Source organism: Macrobrachium nipponense, chromosome 40 (assembly GCF_015104395.2).
Source record: "Macrobrachium nipponense isolate FS-2020 chromosome 40, ASM1510439v2, whole genome shotgun sequence".
Taxonomy (NCBI): domain Eukaryota; kingdom Metazoa; phylum Arthropoda; class Malacostraca; order Decapoda; family Palaemonidae; genus Macrobrachium; species Macrobrachium nipponense.
In genome coordinates this window covers 34,727,113-34,746,321 of record NC_061101.1, presented here as the reverse complement: position 1 = coordinate 34,746,321, position 19,209 = coordinate 34,727,113, and the positions used below count along the sequence as shown (strand labels likewise).

The 19,209-nt window shown below is 45.6% G+C and overlaps 1 long non-coding RNA gene across 1 annotated transcript in view; it reads left to right on the top strand.

Moving 5' to 3' along the window:
* LOC135212078 (uncharacterized) overlaps positions 1-19,209 on the top strand; it is a 72,766-nt gene that overhangs the window by 15,661 nt on the left and 37,896 nt on the right. The gene's annotated exons all lie outside the window — the stretch shown is intronic.

Genomic DNA, 19,209 nt, shown 5'->3' with positions numbered 1-19,209 from the left:
TTTATAACTTTGGCTTCGAAAATTTCGAAGAATTGTTTACGTGTAACTACCGAACTTTTCGGTAGACACTCACATAGTTTACAAGAAGGAAAATTTTAATATTTATTCATAATAACGTGTAGTAAATGTTAGAATTGATTGAGCTAACTTCCTTCTTGAGGATGTAAGGAAAGAATAGTTACGCTTCCTTTAGAAGTTTATATAGCTCTCGTACTAACGAGCAGTTAGAGCATTAACAATACTAGTAGTGTGGTATCCTCATCTCCTTCTTACTTCACAGAATCTTCAAATTCATATTGCAAATTGAAGACAAAGGAATGTAGCTCAAAATACGAGCTATTGAAAGGTAAGAAGTGATTTTAATGTTAGTGCAGTGGAGGGTGCGTTCTGATCGGCTCTGTTTCGCTCCCAGGCCTAGACTCTTCCAAGCTCACATACCCAGAGGAGAAGGAAAGTCGAAAGCCTTACGGAGGTATGGAGAATCCCCTTCGATCAAGGCGTCCCTCGCAGGATCTGTAGAACGTCCCAGACTGCCAAGTTCGCCATTGGCAAGGCGTCCTAATTAGTAGAGGGTGCGTTCGATCGGCTCTGTCTCGCTCTCAGGCCTAGACCTCTTCCAAACTCACAAGCCCAGAGGAGAAGGAAAGTCGAAAGCCTTACGGAGGTTATGGAGAATCCCCACCGATCGGGCGTTCCCTCGGCAGGATCTGTAAAACGTCCCAGACTGCCAGGGATAGCCATTGGAAAGGCATCCTTTAAAAAGTGCATCTGTTCTTCAGTTTCTTCATCTTACATCCGAAAAGACGAAGAATGTACATGTTTGGAGTTCGGACGATCTGGCTCGTTCTCTGAATAAGAGAACACTGACTCACTGAGCGAGAGGCTGAGAGCCAGCCAGCAAGCTAGCGCGAGCCGCGTTCCAACAGACTAGCGCGAGCCTCGTTCATACAGTTAAACGCGAGCCGCGTTCCAGCAACTGAGTGCGAGCCGCGTTCCAGCAACTGAGTGCGAGCCGCGTTCCAGAACTTTTTTCTTGGCGCAAGGCGCCTTCAAAGAGAAAACAGATGGCTTAACTAAGGAGCCTTATTTTAGAGTGGCAATCAGAAGGATGCTTCCATTGAACGTTTACTGGCAAGAGGCTCGTATAACAAGACTAGAGGCGCTCGGATCTATTAGGGCGCACGGGACCTTCCACGCAAGCGGAACGTTCTAGGAGCGAGTCTCCTTTCTAGCGTGCGGAACATTCCAGGCGCGCGGAACTATCCAGGCGCTAGGCGCAAGGATCCAGACGCCAGGCGTCAGAAGATTCCAAAATCTTCATTTGAGAGAGAGGTCAGTCGCGAGACTCCTCTTTGAGTTTTTAACTTGAGCAACTTTCCCCTGGCAAATGTGCAAGATGTCGCACAGGCGGCCGTTGCTTTTGTCAGAAGGTTCTGATACTAAGAGAAGCCCCTTTTCATTATTCAGTTCCTCGTCAATGCGGACTCTTTCCTTCATCCATGCTCTTCCCTCGTTTTGAGGAGGCAAGAACTTTGGGAGTTTTTCTTAATAAGAATCTCATCGACGTTTGGGTAGGATGGCGGATAGGAAATATCTACTTCCTTCCGTAAACCCTAGTGATGAACAGGAATTCTGTCTCTTCCGCGATTTTTGAGGAAATCACGAAGATTTAAAGAGTTCCTGGATTAACTTCGTTCCTTAAGGATATAAATATACTCTTTCTTTCGTTCTATTAACGAAAAGAACGAAGATAGTAGAAGGTAGTAGAGTTTCTACTGTATGAGAATACGATACGGTCAAATCATAAACACATACCGTAGTTACTTCTTTTCTGTGCAACTCAATTACCAGTATCCTTCTACGACTTTCCTAGGAAGGACTACGCTTAAAGGGATTGTTAAGACAACACCTACTTAGCTTCTAGATTTATCGAAGTCTTGTTTCGCTTAAATATGCTTTAATAAGAACTTCCTGAAGTTCGATAATCAATTTTATAAAAACTTAAAATGTCCTTTATTAAATGGAGTAGCTGGCAACTCTGGAAGAGTAAGCGGGGACTGCTTTCGCTGAGAGCCTGAGACCAACGCAGTACGCCTACGCCTGTGACTGTCAGTACCATGTAGGTGTCAGTCATGAGAAGTCGGGTGTATCTCTCTCTCCTGCGGGATGGAATAACTTCCGTATCTCTCCCCTACAATCGCGGTCTTAACCTCGGATTGAGGGATAGTTAAGCTAACATAAATAAATATTGTATGCCTTTTGCTAAGAAGCTTTCAATAAGAGAGATAGTACAACCTTTCAATGCTGTTTACCGTAGGTAACATTATTAAAGGATTCTATCGCAGCAGAACATTATATTAGTAATGCTCTCAGGCTTATGAAAGCATAGCTTATTAGAGTACCTGCTCAGAAGATGGATGAGTCGGATGGGAAACATTCTCTTTGGGGCAGAACTTGTTTCCCTGAATGGACTATACTACGTATATAAAGCTTTTTCCTACTAAGAACGGAATTAACATGTGAAAGGATGTCGGGTACCATAAAGGCACAAGTGTTCTGGCACATAACATAAAAAGAATTAGAAGAAAGCGCCAGTCTGGCGCAATGCTCCAGAAGCGCCAGCCTGCTGCAAATTTGCGCCAGAAGCGCCACCTGCCGGTGGTGCAAATTTGCGCCAGAAGCGCCAGCCTGGCGCAGTGAGCCAAGAGCACCATCCAAGATTTTCTCGTTTTAGCGAGTTATTAACCTAAGATTCCAGTAGCCTCTCGGACACCAAGCTCGGTAACGGCAAAATTCGTTCCTGATTTCGTTACCCATTTAATCACTAAGGTCCAATTCCACGACACTCTCATATCGCAAAGAGCATCGAGAATCTCTTTTTTCGATCCTATTCGCGTTAACAAAGAGATCCTTCTCGATCGACGATAATAACTGTTAACATGTTTAACATTATTGGAAAGAGTTGTGAGAACCTGCGGAAAGTCTTCTTCATAGATCTCTCAGTAAGGTAGAAGACGAACAGGCTTCCTATAGACTGCTTCCTTTTCCTACTTCTCCCCCGATTGAAGATGACGGGGGGGCGGGGGAAAAAGCTTCAAGGAAGATTATCTTTGGCAGTACAAGAGCAACTGGCCTCTTTGGTGGGAGTGTTAGCGCCTCGTAGGAAGGACGTTGCGCTTCCAATCAAGAAGTCTCGTCCTCTCTCCCCTGCGAAGCGAGAGGCGTCATGCAGACGTGAAGCTTCCAAACATATCGCAGAGGCTTCGGTTTCGAGAGCGAGATCGGGAGAATCTTACGGAAGACACGTAACGCGAGAGAGACGTGAGACGTCGTCAAGACATGAAGCGTCATTTAAAGCTGCTTTTAGACACGAGGCTCCAACCAAAAAATTTGGCGCCAGTTAGGACGCCTTTTGAGAGCGAAGCGTCTTCCAGGCGCGAGGCGTCATCCAGACGTCAACAGCCACACAAGCGGGAGGCGTCAGCCAGGACGCTTGGCGGACTAGAAGCGTCATCCAACGGGAAGCGTCATCCATTTATGGAGAGAAGCCTGGGCTGTTGGCGCCTTCCAGGACTATTAAAGCGGGGAAGAGGAAGGAATATCATTCCCTTAGCCCCTCTCCATATTATGGAGTTTGTCTCCTCCAGAGGAAAGACGTACTGAATTAGCAGCGGAGACTCATCTAGACCGAGAATTAGAAGTAAACTCGGAGGAGCAGTATCAAGGAAGAGAAGGACTGTCGAACTATAAAGTTTTGACAGCCTGGCTTCTAGAGGAGTATGGAGACGACCTTGACTCCTGCCTCTCCTCCTTCTCCACGCTCTCTTTTCTCGAGTGCAAAGACGAAGAAATCTTCGTCTTTTCTTAGAATGAAGCCAGCCATTTCGATGAAGAGGGCTCTCAGTCTTTAGACTCTTGGATGAAGTCGAAGAAGGAGTTAGTTAGAACGGTCTTCTGCATGCCTCCAGCGAGACTAGCTGGTAAAAGAGGCATTTGGTGTCAGACGGGAGAGAATATGGGTATTTCTCTTCCGTCTACGTCAGAAGCGGACTTTTCGACCTTAGTTGACGCTTCACGTAGACAAGGTTTGAACTCTGCCCGTTAACTTGGGGCATTTCAGAACTGGACCATCTCCTCAAGGGACTCTTTCATGTATTGGAAGTTTTCAACTTCTTAGATTGGTCCCTTGGGGTGATGTCCAAGAAAGTCCATGATTCTGAAGGACTCGAACCAGAAGTCCTTCTGTGTATTTCGTCTTGTATAGACAAAGCGGTTCAGGATGGCTCGGTTGAGATCTCCTCTTTATTTGGAGCAGGTCTTCTTAAAAAGAGGACAGTATATAGTGCCTTTTTAACCAAAGCGGTCTCCCACGCTCAGAGGGCAGCGCTTCTGTACTCGCCTTTGTCTGACTTTTTGTTCCCTTCTCAGTTAGTGAAGGACATTTCTCGTTCATTAACTGAGAAGGCGACTCAAGACCTTCTGACGCAGTCAGCAAGGAAGAAGAAACCTGCAGACAGCCTAAAGAACACTGTCATTGTCTGATGAGGAGAAAGACCGGGCCTACAACCTGACACAGATGCGCTAGATGCGAACATATAGGACAGATAAGAGTGTCCGATGTGGACATTGCCAGACATCCTCGAGACTCTACCAAGCTCGAAGCTCCGGCAAGTGGGGAGGAGCAACCAGGCGCGAGGCGCCAGGCAGGAGCGAGGCGCCAGGCAGGCGCGATGTACCAGCCAGCCGCGAAGCTCCAGGCAGGCGCAAGGCGCCACTCCAACCGGGCGCTAGACGCCAGCCAGGCGCGAAGCTCCAGGCAGGCACAAAGCGCCAACCTGGCGCGAGACGCCAGCCAGGTGCGAGGCGCCAGCCAGGCGCGAGGCGCCAGCCAGGCGCGAGCAGCCAGCCAGGCGCAAGCCAAGCTCTAGGCGCGAATCTCCAGCTAAGACGCCAGGCGCGAGTGAGGCGCCAGCCAGGCGCGAAGCACCAGGCAGGCGCGAGGCGCCAGGCAGACGCGAGGCGCCAGCCAGGGGCCAGGCGCCAGGCAGGCGCGAGGCGCCAGCCAGGCGCCAGCCAGGCGCAAGCCAGGCTCTGGGCTTCATCCAGAAGAGATCTGTTGCAAAGAAAGCCCTGGTCTTCTTTGGAAGAGTGGAATCTCTAAAGCACTTCTTGAGTAACTTGATGTTTCCTTCAAACAGCTAAGAATTAAAAGCGCTTGAAGTGCGAGCTTTTAACAATTCTTGTTCTTTCCATAACAATATGTCGTGAGAGTCATATTAGCTGTAATAACGGGAGATGCAACTCTGTGTTGACTTCTCTTTGCACGAAGGAGATCAAGTGGGCCTATGAGAGATCCTTCTCTCTTTGTTATACGTGTCCACAGATGCGTTGCTGGGATAGGGAGCCGACACCGATCCTTAACTAGTAAATTAAATTTTTTAAATTTTAACATAAGTGTATTATTTTCTGAGGTTATTTGAAATGAGTTTGGGGATAGCTCTTTTCAAATTAAGCACAAACCCTCGTGTTAGGATCAGGTGATCGGGATCGGTGTTGCTCCTTAAATTATGCCAATAGGCATTGGTGTATTGTCATGTAAGTGGATAAGACCCCATGACAAATGACCACTAGATTTCTGTCAAGTAAGTGGATAAGACCCCATTGACAGATCTACAAGAACTCTTAGCCATAGGTCACATCCTCGCTGAGGCTCTTGAGACGAAGCAGACTACTAGCAATAGCTAGGAAGTCGACCCTTCGTCTAAACACATAGGAACCAAGGTTTTATTTATTATACCTACAACGTATGTTGTTTACCTGTCTATTCAGTAATAGCTGTCTTTTACCCTCCACCAATGGTGTGAATCAGCTATGTATATATCTGACAGGTAAGTTGAATGTATAAAAATGATATTGTTATGATACAATAAAGTTTTATACATACTTACCTGCAGAGTATATACAATTAAATGGCCCTCCCAGCCTCCCCTCAGGAGACAGCTGGAAGAAAAATTATGAATTAGAAAAACGGGTATGGTTCTATTCCCGCCACCCAGCGGCGGGGGGGTAGATCACCTGACCTACCTGCCGCGTGTGCCGTGAAATTCGAATTTCTGTCGGACGACGGAGTAATAGCTATGTATATATCTGCCAGGTAAGTATGTATAAAACTTTATTGTATCATAACAATATCATTTTTCATAGGTACAAACCTGAGGTCTTAAAATTATACTGCTCACTTCTAGCCACCCCTCTGTGTGTTAAGATATCCTGAGTTGGGAAAGACTGACGTAGTGGGGTAGATGAGTGGTCTTTGACCACTCTTCACCCAATCTACGCATGTGTTACCAGATATCACAAGATTCCTTGCCTTCATCTGTTTTTTAACCAGATCCAGCTAGGCGCTAGATATTATCATATTGTTCAGACCTCAGGTTTGTAGCTATGAAAATTCAAATTTTCTTAGAAAATTTTTCATTTTCTTGTGTTTGAGAGGGCATACTTCGCCTTTGACAGTGGCAGATCTTGGACTCACTAAATCTCTTCAGCTCCTTCCTCCTTAACTCACTAAATCTCCACTCTGACTTTTGCTACTGTTCCTATTGTGGAGCTTAATCCTGTTTGGTCTCTTGTAGCAATTATTATCTTGCCTGTGGAGATATTCTTAGTATTGGTATTGATTTGAATGCTAATACTTAACTGAACATGTCTGTGGCTGTAGTTGAGGAGAGAAAACTGCAAAGCCGCAATGACAGATTAAGATGAAGATACACAACCAGACATCTTCCTCTACATTGTTGTGCTCTGCCTCCTTTTCTGCTTCTTCTCATTCAGCCTTCTCTCTTGCATAGGATTAGAGTAAGTAGTATTGGAAGCTCTCTATCTTTTAAATGTCTGTGATTCTTTTAATATTTTAGGGATAACTTTTGATACGAACTTGACTTTTGAGAAGTACTATATATGTAATATTGCAGCCTCTGTTATTAAAAAACTTAGTCTCTTGCAGAAATGTTTTCAAATGTATCATGATGTTTTATTCCTTCTCTTCCTTTGGAGTATTGTTCTCCAGTGTGGTCTTCAGGTGCTGACTTTCCTTTCGAATTCTTGGATAGTTATGTTATCAGTCAAGTTTATTTTACCAACTGTTAATGCTGGCTTGTGGTGTAGACATGAAGTGACTTCATCACGTTTGTTGCATAAAATATACTAAAAATATACATATTCTGCACTCATCTTTACCTGACCTAATTTATTTTGCATGCAACATTAGGCAGGCTGCTGCTGCAAAAGTGTGTTGTTTCTAGTATCAGATATAATACTTTTTAGTTTGCTAGGAGTTTTATTTTGGTTATACATAACTAAAATGTGGAATAGTTTGCCTTCTGCAACTGTGGAATCTTCTGATCTCAACATGTTTAAGTGAGGAGGAGATTCATTCTACATTTTTACTGATGTCTCCAGAATTCAGGTGTATCAGATTTATTGTCTCTTCCATCATATTTATTACTTGCTTATCACCTTTTCCTATAACTTGTTGCTCTCTCTGGAGGCTGATTTCCCTTTGGAGCCTTCTTGGGTTTAGAGTCTGTTGACTCTGTGCATAAGGGTTTTCAGCTGAAGATTTAAAGGAAAAAAGTACAGTCAGACTTTCATTGAGCCACTTCCTTTTTTGAAGGTTGGTGGTGGTATTCATTCACTTGTGGCAGGGAAATCTGCCATAAGTAGGGCTGACATTAGTTTTTCCAAGTTTACTTATGAATCAGTCTCCATGTTCCTTTTGTGACACAAGGATTGCCTCAGACTCATCTTCTTTTCACATTTCTGCCAAGATACACAGAGAAGGATTAAGTTAGGGAGCATTACAATCTTGCAAGATATCTTGGTGAGTGATCATACAGACACTGGGGTGTTCTGCATTTGCCTGAGACTTTTGATGTGTGTGTATGGGCATGATAGGGCTGGTGATCATTCTTCAGTTGCCTTTTCTAGATCAGTTTTGGCATTTCATTTGAAGGTCTGTGGGACTGTGATCATGGTTTGATTATGTTAACCATGGCTTGTGTTTCAGTGATCAGTAATGCCAGTTCTAATTGTTTGTGTCCGTCTGTAGAGTGCTCACCAAGGCAGACTAGTGTGTCAGCCTTCCTTTTTGGAGAGGATCTGACGCATGCTTTTGGTGAATCTGGTTGGTCATGAGGGTCATTCATATTATAAATCCCTTCGGTCTGAGTTGGGACAGCACTTTCAATGGAATCATTGGCTAGTTTGTGAGCTTCATGATCTCAGAGAAGCGAACGTTTCTTTTTCATTGAACCATTTGATATTGTTCTCTTTGGTGCACTTCAGTGGTGAGACAGTTGTTCTGACTGCAGTGGTCTTTGCTTATTCTTGGTGTCTTGGATCAGGTTAGCTGTTTCATCTACAGTACAAAAGGTTTCTTGTCCAGCAGATGAAGCAAGCTACTTTCCCTGCTGTTGACATGCTAGAGGAAGTTCTTCATGTGAATAGAAGCAGGCTACTCCCTTTCAGGTTGATTAGTCAGTCTGTGGACTGACAAACAACCTACCCCAGGAAAGATTCCAACAAGAAAGTGAAGTATGTACTACTTTTTTTTTTCTCTCGTGAAATTTGGAGCCATGGTCTCCTTTCAGCCAGCATTATGGCACAACCTGTGGTTGAACATGTTTTTTTGTACATGAACTTTCCTGTCAGATATATACTTAGCTATAGTCTCCGACATTCCCGAAAGAATTTCAAATCTTGCGGCACAAGCGACAGGTAGGTCAGGTGGTCTACCTTACCCGCCGCTGGGTGGCGGAGTATGAACCAATCCCATCTTCTATTCAGATTTTCTCTGTCGCCGGGAACGACAACAACTGTTGTGGTTTCCTCTCGATAGATTTTTTCGATTCTTGCTTGCCTGGAGATAATTTTGGATTTTGGTGACGTATTCGTTCTGTTTGGCTTGGCATACGCTGTTTGTGGACCGTTTTTTGTGGATTTTGCTTGAAACATGTCTGATTTAGATACAATAACTAAGACTCCTGTTTTGTTTAGGGTATGTTCGGTTGAAGGATGTAAGGTGAGGTTGCCGAAAGCTTCGGTTGACCCTCACACTGTGTGTATGAAATGCAGGGGGAATGAGTGCGCGTTTAGTAACCCATGTAAGGAATGTAAGGGACTGAATGAAGGTGAATATAAGGCTCTTTCTTCATACATAAGGAAGTTGGAGAGGGATAGAGTTCGTAAAGCTTCCTCTAGAAGTTCTAGTAGGTCTAGAGTGAGTGAGATTGAATCTGATCCTAACATTAATGTAGAAATAGAACCACCTTCCCAGGTTGCAGCCCCTGCTCCCCACGCTGAAGCCGAAGATTCGTCTTTGGAGGCGGCGGTTTTGAAGGCTACAATTCAGTCTATGGAGTTGAAGATTCGCTTATTAGAGCAAGGTAAGAGTGAGAGTGTTGGTGATCAGTGCAGTGCCCCCCGGCTCCGTAGTGCCTCCAGGCCTAGACCTCTTCCAGACTCCCAGTTCCAGTGGAGGAGGACGTCGAAAGCCGCAGGAGGGCTAGGGAGAGCCCCCACCGGTCAGGCGTCCCCATCGGCAGATCCTGAAGTACGCTCCAGGCTGCCTCAGATCGTATCAAGAAGGAGATCCTTCGTCAGTGTTTCTCCTCTTCTTCTTCGCCATCACCGAAGCGCGGCTGGAACTCCCCGGATGCTTCGCGCCCGTTGAAGAGGGCTTGGAAGGCGCCCTGCAGTTCTTTGGCTTCCAGCCCGGAAGTCTTCCTGAAGAGGTTTCTTCTTTGGAAGTGAAGAGGCCCAGAAGATCCTGTGATCGCTCGTCTTCTCGCGCTCCTCGCTCTGCTGCTGCACCGGAGGAAGATCCTGTGGATTCTCCTACTAGAGTCATTGCGGGACTCCAGGCTCAGATCTCGGCCCTGGCGGACTCTGGCTTTAAGATCTCGTAGGAGGAAGGACGTGTTCTCTTCCGGTCAAGAGATCTAGACGCCCTTCTTCAGAGGATCGCTCTCCTCGACGTATGCGATCTCCTTCGTATGGGGAGGATTCGGTGAGCATAGGAGCTTTGCGCGAGTGGCCCCACTCTCCTGGCCTCCCTCTCAGCATCGTCAAGGCGCCAGACTTCGGGCAGGTGCTCCTTGGATGGCGACGACTTTTCTCCGGATAGGCTCCCCCGCCGCTTCCGGTAGGCGCTCCTCTCCTGTCAAGCATTCGTCTTCAGTGTGCGTCCTAGTGGAGAGAGACGCTCTGTGCAGAAACAGGCTCCTTTCGTTGACTCCTTCAAGACGATCTTCTCCTCATCGACTCCGAGAACTTCGCAGGCGCCCGTCTCCGAGTAGGCGCTCGTCGCCTGGCAGCCGCTCTCCTCTCGTTTCGGAACGTCTCTAGTAGGCGCCTATCTCCTGTTAGGCGCTCATTCTCCTTTCAGACGTCAAGAGTCTGGTAGGAGCCATGCGCCTGGTAGGTGCCCTTCTCCTGGCAGCCATTCTCCTGTGGATAGGCATCAAGAGCCTCTGGTCCACCATTCACCTGGTAGGCGCTCGTCATTTGCGAGGTGCCCTACTCCTGACCGTTCTCCGCTTGACAGGCGCCAAGAGTCCTCTCAAGCGCCCTTCTTCTGATAGGCGCTCGGTGCGCCTCTGTAGTAGCCCGGTCCTCCTCGTGCCAGGCGCCAGGATTTTGTCTAGCAGGCGCTCTCCCTCTCGCAAGCGCCCTGTTTCTGGACACGGTTCTTCCTGTGGTAAGAGCCCAGACTCTCCTTCGTTCAAGATTTCTTCTACCTCGAAGAGGGAGTCCGATCTCAGACAGGCCAGGTCGGATAGGCGTTCTTCTTTTTGACCTCGCCGATCACCTATGGACTTGACTTCTCCTGTGAGACTTCATTCTCAGCTACGTGCTCTCTGCTCCGTAAGGACCTCTTCTTCTGTTCTAAGGATCCTCCGCGCTCTCAATCGCAAAGAAGGCCAGGATGGCTCGGACGAAGAAACTAATACAACGGCAGCGGTTTCTTCTTACAAGAAGCTAACAGAGCTTCTACTTCAGGAATTTGGAGATTCCCTTAGCCCTACTGCTCCTCCTTCTCTGCACTCGTTGTTTTCGACGTCAAAGACAACGAAGGGGATCGTCATGTGAGAATGAAGCCGACCCTGTCCATGAAGAAGGCGCTTAGGAGCTTCGGTTCCTGGATGCTCTCCAAAGAGGAAGCAGGGAAAACGGTGTTTGCCTTCCCACCGTCAAAACTATGTGGACATACTGGCTTTTGGTACGAGACAGGAGAGCCCTTGGGGCTGGGTCTCCCGTCTTCGGCTGATGCGGACTTTTCGGCATTAGTAGATGCTACGAGGAGATCGGCTCTTAACTCAGCTAAGACGACTTGGGCCATGGACGAGATCGATCACATTCTGAAAGGAATGTTCAGAGTGCCTCGAAGTTTTCAACTTCCTTGATTGGTCGCTGGGAGTCTTGGCTAAGTAGACACAGGCTCCAGAGTCTTTCTCACCGGAAGACCTTCGTTGCGTATTATCCTGTATGGATAAGCCTGTAAGAGACGGAGCGAGCGAAATCGCTTCCTTGTTTGGGGCGGGAGTGGAGAAGAAGAGATCCGTTTATTGCTCCTTCTTGACGAAGTCTGTCTCTCATGCTCAGAAGGTCTTCGTTACTGTTTTCCCCACTCTCCGCTCAGCTTTTTCCCAAGCAACTATACAGGATATCTCGACATCGCTTTCAAGCTAAGGCTACGCAGGACCTTCTGGCCCAGTCGGCGAGGAAGGAAGCCTCGTCCCTCCTTCCCTGTCAAGACGAGAAAGGAGAAGTCAGGTGTTCAGGAACCCTTTCGAGGGGCTTCTTCCTCCAGACCTGCTTCGTTTAGAGGACGAAGGCCCAACAGGAGAGGGAAGACTTTCTCTAAGTCCGTCAAGACTTCAAAATAAGAAACAAGTCTTTCAGACAACGGTGGGTGCCACGCTGTTAAGATTTGCAGAAGTCTGGGCCCAGAGAGGGGCGGATTCCTGGACCTATCAATCATAAAGAGGGTTACCTCATCCCTTTCACCTCAAGACCTCCCTTGACGACCACCCCAAGGGAGAATTGACGGCCAAGTACAGGGACCCCATCATGAACCAGGCCCTCCGGCTAGCGGTAGATCAGATGCTAAAAAAGGAGGCAATCGAACTAGTGATGGACCTTCAATCAGCAGGCTTCTACAACCGCCTTTTCCTAGTTCCGAAATCCTCAGGGGGATGGAGACCGGTTTTGGACGTAAGCGCCCTGAACTTCTTTGTAGAAAAGAAGAAGTTTACGATGGAGACCACTTCTTCGGTGCTGGCAGCGCTTTCGTCCAGGGGAGGGACTGGATGGTGTCCTTGGACTTACAGGACGCTTACTTCCACGTACCGATCCATCCTTCCTCGAGGAAGTTTCTCAGGTCTTGATGGGGGAATAGTATATCAATTCAGGGCTCTGTGCTTCGGCCTCTCGACGGCCCCCAATGTTCATGGAATCTTGAGGAATGTAGCTCAATGGCTTCATTTGGAAGGGGTGAGGATATCCCTGTACCTAGACGATTGGCTTATAAGGGCCAATTCGAAAGATCGTTGTCTGGAGGACTTACAGAAAACCTTGGAATTGACGAGTTCTTGGGGCTTTTAGTCAATTTCCAGAAATCAAGCTTAATACCCAAACAAGAGTGTGTTTTATCTGGGGATCCGAATGAACTCTCAGAGTTTTCAGGCTTTTCCGTCTCAGGAAAGGATAGCCCGAGGCCTCGAAAAAGTAGCAGCCTTCTTAGGGAAAGAAGTATGCACAGCGAGGGAGTGGATGAGTCTGCTGGGGACGCTCTCCTCGCTGGAGCAATTTGTTTCCCTAGGAAGGTTGCACCTGAGACCGCTCCAATTCTTTCTTCATCAGAGTTAGAGTCGTCGTTCTCAGGATTTGACGTTCTCCCTGTCCATATCTCAGCAGATCAAGGAGAAACTCGTATGGTGGACAGATCCCAACAGTTTGCTCAGAGGACTGTCTCTGCAATCCCAGAACCCCAACCTAGTGTTGTTCTCCAACGCGTCGGAGACAGGTTGGGGGGCGACTCTGGGAACCCGAGGAGGTGTCAGGTACCTGGGTGGGGGACCAGGTGACCTCGCATATAACAGAAAAGAATTGATGGCTGTGTGGTTGGCTCTGAAAGCCTTCGAGTCCAACGTCCGAGACTCCATAGTTCAGATCAACTCAGACAACACCACAGCTCTGGCATACATCAGGAAACGGGGGGGACGCATTCCTTCTCTCTGTACGAAACAAGAGACCTTCTGTAGGCTGAAGAAAGGAGAATCAAGCTTCTCACAAGATTCGTACAGGAAGAGAGGAATGTGAGAGCAGATCTCCTCAGCAGGAAAGAGCAGGTCCTTCCCACGGACTGGACACTTCATCAAGATGTATGCCAGAGCCTGTGGAAGTTGTGGGGCAGGCCGCACATAGACCTCTTCGCCACCTCAAGAAATGCGAGACTGGATCTACTATGCTCTCCCATCCTGGATCCAGGGGCGATAGGGATCGATGCGCTTCTTCTAGACTGGAAGGGGCTCGATGTGTACGCGTTTCCTCCCTTCAAGATTCTGGGGAATAACGCTCAAAAAGTTCGCAGAGTCAGATTCAACGAGGATGACATTAATCGCTCCCTTTTGGCGGCCCAAGAATGGTTCACAGAGGTACTGGAATGGTTAGTGGACCTTCCAAGATCGCTCCCCTAAGGAAACGATCTACTCAGACAGCCCCACTTCGACAGGTATCAACAAAAATCTCCCCGCTCTCAGTCTGACTGGCTTCAGACTGTCCAAAGTCTGGTCAGAGCGAAAGGCTTTTCAACGGCATCTGCTAAAGCAATCGCAAGAGCTAGGAGGTCTTCCACCTTACGAGTATACCAGTCTAAGTAGGATGTCTTCAGACGTTGGTGAACAAGAGGAATAACGTTTCCTCTTCCAGTAACCCTCTGTGACCCCAAGTTGCTGATTTTCTTACATTTTCCTTAAGCAAGGAATGTGGTCTGGTGGTATCTACTATTAAGGGATACCGCAGTATGTTGGCGCAGGTTTTTAGACACAGAGGCCTCAATATCTCAGAAGATAAAGACCTGCATGACCTGATTAGGTCTCTTTTGAAACAACTAAAAAGCAGTCCATCTAGAACACCTCATGGAATCTGGGACGTGGTACTTCAGGTTCTCAGCTCGTCTAGATTTGAACCCCTAATTCAGCCTTGTTCAAGGATCTGACCAAGAAGGCTCTTTTCCTTATGGCTCTAGCATCTGGAAGGAGGATGAGTGAGCTTCAAGCCATTGAGGGCAATGTTGGCTTTAAAGAACAGTCTATGGTTTGTCTTTCCTCCCCGGATTCCTATCAAAGAACGAGAAACCCATCAAATCCGTGGCCCAGAACGCTTCGAGATTCGAGGATTGTCTTCTCTTGTAGGGGAAGAGCCTGAGAGAACTCTTTGCCCGGTGAGGATATTAAAATATTATCTCAAGAGAAAAGAGCAACTTAAGGCCACAATCAAGAGGTCCTTTGGTGCTCCGTGAAGGACCCCTACTCAACCACTATCGAAGAATGCTCTGTCCTTCTTCTTAAGAAGCCTTATAAAAGAAGTGCATGTATCTTGCAATGAGGATCATTTTAAGCTTCTTAAAGTGAAGGCCCACGAAGTGAGGGCCATTGCCACTTCGCTGGCTTTTAACAAAAATATGTCTGTGTGGAACCTTATGCAGGCAACCTTCTGGAGATGCCACTCGGTTTTCGCAAACCACTACTTGCGTGATGTGAAAATCACTCATGACAAATGCTTCGCCTTGGGCCCTTACGTATCGGCGGATTCGGTGCTGGGACAGGGAGCTGGAACTTATCCTTGTTAGGCTTTTATATTTTTACCCCTTGTTTTGTATTTGTTGGTTATGGTTGTCTGAAAGAGGATGCAGGAAGCATCTCTTTCTTGTCATAGTACTAACCCTAGTTAGTTTGGTTAGGTGGTCTGATGGGTTTTGGCTCCGTGCGGTAGTAGTGGTGAGGATCTGTTAAGTAAGCTGACGAGTTCCCTTTGACAGGATCCACTTGGATTCTACCACACAAGGGGATCAGATATCCATGTGGTAGATCCGAGAGTCTTTTCAGCAACAAGGTCACGTCCTCGCTGTAAGCTCTCTAGGCAATGCAGACTCAGAGACAGTATCAATGAAGTCTTCTGCCTGAACAGGTAAGAACCAAGGTTTTTATATTCTACAACACCAGTTGTTTCCCTTTTTCTATATTATTTAGCTGTCTCTTACCCTCCACCAAGGGTGCCAATCAGCTAAGTATAGTATATCTGACAGGAAAGTTCATGTACAAAAATGATATTGTTAAACTACAATAAAGTTTTGTACATACTTACCTGGCAGATATATATGATTAATGGCCCAGCCTCCCCCCTCAGGAGACAGGTGGAAGAGAAAATCTGAATAGAATATGGGATTGGTTCATACTCCCGCCCCCGCCACCCAGCGGCGGGTAAGTAGACCACTGACCTACCTGTCGCGTGTGTGCTGCGAGATTTGAAAATTCGTGTCGGGAACGTCGGAGACTATAGCTAAGTATATATCTGCCAGGTAAGTATGTACAAAACTTTATTGTAGTTTAACAATATCATTTTAACTTCCTCACTACTGGAGTCTCATAATTAGATGAGAGGACAAAGATATTCTAAATCTGTAGACGAACTTGTCATGAGAGGACATGATCATGTCTCCTTTCTTATGTCAGCCAGTTTAATCAGAGCATTCTCTCTGTGTGCAGAATGGAGGTCTTTGATTTCTCTTTACTCTCCCCAAAAAGTAAAGTTGATTGTAGTTAGATGGCCCTGTGGCCAAGCCTTTGGGGCCATCCACACCTGTGTCCAGTACCAAGCAGGCTTGGACATACTCCCCTAAGAAGCCTGAAAGTCTTGGAAAAAAAGTCCTTCTTCTTTTGACAGAGCTGATGACCATTGCTAATGGATGCCTGAGCTTAGTGCAAACCATCCTAAGCTTAGATTCACCCTCAGTTATGATTGATAAATTATCTTGGAAAGCAAGTACGTATTAAGTAATAAGAAATCAAATTGGCATGTGAAATAAGTTGTACAAGGTAATGCATAAATTCATACAAAATATAATGAATGCAATTATCAACCTTTGAAGTTGAATGTACAAGAATGTAGATAAATAAAAGGGCTACTGGTAATTTTGTATACATCAAAATACCTCAAATAACATTCACTTCCACTAGTTCTTCCAGATGTTACCATAGCAACATAGTCTCCTATTTCTTATCAGTATAAGAAATGCAAACCTGTAAATACTGTACCAGTGATTTTATGTTCATTAAAAAAATGCACCTTGTGTGTACTTTGCTTGGGCTCAGGAATGTAGTCTTCAACAAATATAAACCACCTCAGTGGAAGGATTACCTTGAAAAGAATTCTGACTTTATATCTCCCTAGTTCCTGGGGTGTGCCATCGCCATCATGTTTTCTGACATGAAGGCTACTAGTTCTATTTATTTTAATTTATTTTGTGTGCTGGAGGCCACTTTCGAGTGTAAGTTTGAAATTTTTGCTATGTAGCAGGTCCTTATCTGCTGACCACTTTTTAAAACTTTTATGTTATCAGTGTAAGCCAACCGCAGTCCTTAGATGAAGTATCCATGAAGGGTAACAGGTTTGGAAAAGGTAACACAGGAGGTACACCTAATCTTGGATGGTATATGTCACTCTTATGCAATTATAGTCAGGGTCATTCCTCTACCGAGGAGGGCATGCAGGTGACCAAGAATGACTGGGGTCCATACTTTGGACTGAGCATAAGCAGACTTATGAAACAGATTGGTCATAAGGGAACTTATGCACCAATCAACCTGCAATGCCCATATCTCCCACCTCAGCAAATAGGTTTTAGGGTCACTATTACTCTAAAAGGAAGAGCACTAGCTGCAAGAAGACTTTTTGTGGTGGGCAGCCTTCCAGGCCTTTCTACACTTCTGCCAATCCAGTGATGGAGAAGATAAGGAGAAAGGTGGGGAGGAGCAGGAGGAAGAAGACAAAGAAGAGAAGAAAGCAAATCACAGTGGTGTTTTTTGATGTTCTGTGACCACAGATCTGTCTTTTCCCACTCAAATCTGCTGAGGACAGAAAGTTGAGGTATACATCTCCAAAAGAATAGGAACAGAAGGTGCTGGAGTAGCTAGAGCAGGAACAGCATAAAAATCTACTAACAGAGGGGCAAGAATGACTGGTGTGAACAAGGAAATTTAGGCTGAAGCCAAGTTATCAAGGAAGGATCCCCAGAATACTAAGAGAAAGCCACAATCCAATTAGTAGCTTCTTTATCTCCTGGGTATGTCTCAGAGTCAGTACAACAGAAGCATAGGAAGTGGAGACTGAAGCAGGAGCAATTTGAGTAGAAGGAACCGACATCACACCAGCAACAGCATCGGCCAAGGAGCATGTCTGTTGATTCCTGTTTGGTCCTCTCACACCCTTCTCAGACTGAGAGCAAGGAGGGAATGGATGAACATTACCCCAGAAGAAGCAACAGATATAGGTCAGTCTCAGACTAGAGAAGAGAAGAGAAGAGAGTGGCAGTGTTACCCTAAGACACCAAGCTGCCATCCACCTTCTTCCTCCTCAGCCCAACCACAGGGCAACATCAGCTGATAATTTAATTCAGAATTATTTATGAACATATATAAATTAGTTGTACAGAATATTTCCTGAATTTGATTTCTTTCTTCTACTTGCATTCCTGGAAAATCATTGATCGTAAGTGTGAATGAATGTAAGGTTAGGATGTCCTAAGCCTTTCCTGACTTTGAGGCTTCCTAGGGGAGTATGTTGATAAGGGGAGGAATGTTAATTATAACTACTACTTATCTTGTTGCCTACATTGTGTTCTCTAATTGTAAACTTCAAAATTGGAATCTCTTGCCTTGTAAGTGTAGGGGTTTTTCATGCTCTTCAAATATAGCAAGATACAGTATTTGGTAAAAGTTTGCCGAGGTGCCTCCATACTGGAGATGATCAGATTATCTGGTAAAAGTAATTTCCCTTGAGGTACAGTGTACCAGTATGTATCAGTTCAGTTTACAAAGAAATATCCACTGGTTATAGTGTTAATGCAGGGTGTTGTAAGCTATAGTCAGCTTTTACCTTGTGATGTCTTAAGAAAGTCACCCATTATTTCTTGAACATGAGTATAATGGGGCGGTTAATGTGAGTCGGCAAGTGAGTAGCAAACTTCATTATATTTACTCTCATAAAAATAGTATCTCCATCTTAAGTACATGGCAGCTAACTTATTTTTTAAGCAGACGGAGCCACTTTTGGTTCATGATGAGCATTGGCAAATTATATTCTCACTCACTCCACTGTATCAGGGCAGTATTTGGGCAGGTGTATTCTAGTTTTAAGATCCCAAGGAATGCCTTTGTTTTTAAAAAGTAAGAGGTTTCTTTTACCAACTCTTACATTTCAATCAATTAGAAGGCAGCAGAGCTGCTTTCACATCCTACAGTACTCTGACTTTTTAATGATAATGTAAGTTTTCTTATTTGTATAACCATGATAAATATATAAATGTATACTAGCATATGGAACTTTATTTTTCTAGGAGTTGTTTCTTAAATGCACGGTCTCTGACCAGCTTTCACCTCGTACGTGCAGCCGTTGCCAGATCTCACAGATTCCTTGCGTTATAATCTCAGATTGTTTTAACAGGTTACCAGGTGGCGCTTGGAAAAATAAGGGATTTTGACGTAGGAAAGATCTATTTCTGGGCGAGGAAGCCGTGTCGCCCAGTGAAATACATTCCTTTAGCGCTATTTCTAAGGTAAAATATTGCTAACATACCAGAGAACTGCTAAATTGGACATGCCAGAATATTCTGACTCGCTCACCCTTTCTAAAAGGGTTGAATCTGGGGCGAGTGAAAAACACTATCACAGCAGCCTCTCCAATTAGCCTTTTCTACATCAAGACCTCAGGTTTGTTAGCTATGAAAAATACAAATTTATTTAAAATTTGTCATTACATTTTGTTGTTTTCACCTCACCTAGGCTTAGGATGACATGAGGATATAATGATGTAAATGTTTGAGTTAAATAAGAGGTTTGTATAATATAACAGAATAATTATTTCTTC